The sequence below is a fragment of the Tenrec ecaudatus genome, chromosome X, assembly GCF_050624435.1.
Source record: "Tenrec ecaudatus isolate mTenEca1 chromosome X, mTenEca1.hap1, whole genome shotgun sequence".
Classification (NCBI taxonomy): domain Eukaryota; kingdom Metazoa; phylum Chordata; class Mammalia; order Afrosoricida; family Tenrecidae; genus Tenrec; species Tenrec ecaudatus.
The window spans coordinates 96,648,086-96,649,688 of record NC_134548.1 but is presented as its reverse complement, the minus strand read 5'-3'; the positions used below and the strand labels follow the sequence as shown (position 1 = coordinate 96,649,688).

The window sequence follows — 1,603 nt, the reverse complement described above, 5'->3', positions numbered from 1 at the left end:
TAATGTGCCCTAGGCATGAAACAGCTCTGGCCACGATCTAGGCATCAAGCTAGGATGAACAAAGGGCTGCCAGTCTGCTCTGCCCCTGACTGATATAAGAGCACCACCACCAATCAGGTGTCTCTTTGCTCATAGCCAGGGTTTAAGATTTTGTTTTCTTTACGGTGAGTTGCAGTCCATATTGGAGGCTGGAATCCTTGCATCGTCGAGTACTTGAAGTCCTCCTTGCTTTCAGCAAGCAAAGATGTGTCATCTGCATATGATAAGTTGTTAATTAGCCTTCCTCTAATCCTGAGGCTGTGTTCTTCTTAATATAGTCCACTTTCCCTAATTATTTGTTCAGTTTACAATTTAATAACAATACAAAAGGATACAATCTGACCTGTTTCCTGATTTCAAACCACATAATACTGCCTTGTTCTGCCAAAAAATTTTCTCATGGTGCATGTTTAGGTTCTACATGAGCATAATAAAGTGTTATGGAATTTCCATTCATCTCTATGTTATCTATATTTTCTTATGATCCACAGAGCCAAATGCTTTTTCATAAATAATAAAACACAAGGAGACATATTTTGGGTATTTTCTGCTTTCAAACATGTCCATCTGACTTCAGCAGTGGTTTCCCTTGGGCTCTAGCCTCTTTTGAGTCTGCCTTCAATTTCTGCAACTGTCCATGTACTGCTGCGACTGTTGCTGAATGATCTTCAGAAAAATTCTACTAGCATTTAATATTAATGGTTGTGTTTCATGATTTCTGAATTATGTTGTTTCCCCTCTCTTTGAAATGGTCAAATATGAATCTCTTCCAATTGGCAGGTCATGAAACTGTCTTCCATATTTCTTAATATAGAGTAGTGAGTGCTTCCAGTACTGCATTAGCTTGTTGAAATATTTCTGCTAGCATTTTGTCAATTCCTGGAGCCTTGCTTTTCTCTATCTTCTTCCGGTAAAATTCTTGCTCCATAGACTTATACCTGGAATTGTGGCAATTTAGCATCTTATATATATTACTCCTCGTCAGTCATATACTTTAATCATGAAAGTGTTAAAAGTTCACCCATATTTTTCCCTTGTTTGGAGAGACAAAGTATCTAAAGACATTAACATGGAACGCAAAGACCAAGAAGGATGCTTGAAACAGTCTACGTATTATGACAGTGGAAGAGAGAGTTAAATTTATCACCAGAAATTTTTAGGTGCCACCAAGTCAGTTACAATTCATAGAGACTCTACGTAGAAAAGAAAAAGAAAAAAAACCCCTGCCAGGTCATGTTCCATCCTGAAATTGTTGTTATAATTGAGAAAACTGTTGCAGCCAATGTGTAAATCCATTTCATCGAGGGTCTTCCACATTACACTGCCCCTCTTTTACCAAACATGATGCTTTTTTCACGGACTGATCTCTCCTGATAATCAAAGTAGTTGAGACTAAATCTCACAATCCTTATTTCAATGGTGAATTCTGGCTGTACTTCTTCCAAGGTAGATTTGTTTGTTACTTTGGCAATCTGTGATATTTTCAGTATACTTCACCAGCAGCATAATCCAAAGTCATTCATTTCCCTTCAGTCTTCCTTATTCAATGTCCAACTTTCACATG

General features: G+C 37.7%; 1 non-coding gene across 1 annotated transcript; it reads right to left on the bottom strand.

The window, feature by feature from the left end:
- On the bottom strand, nt 1–144 carry LOC142435466 (small nucleolar RNA SNORA48). Its single transcript, XR_012781516.1, has one exon. It is a non-coding gene; the product is annotated as a small nucleolar RNA SNORA48 (small nucleolar RNA).
- Between the last annotated feature and the right edge of the window lie 1,459 nt (nt 145–1,603).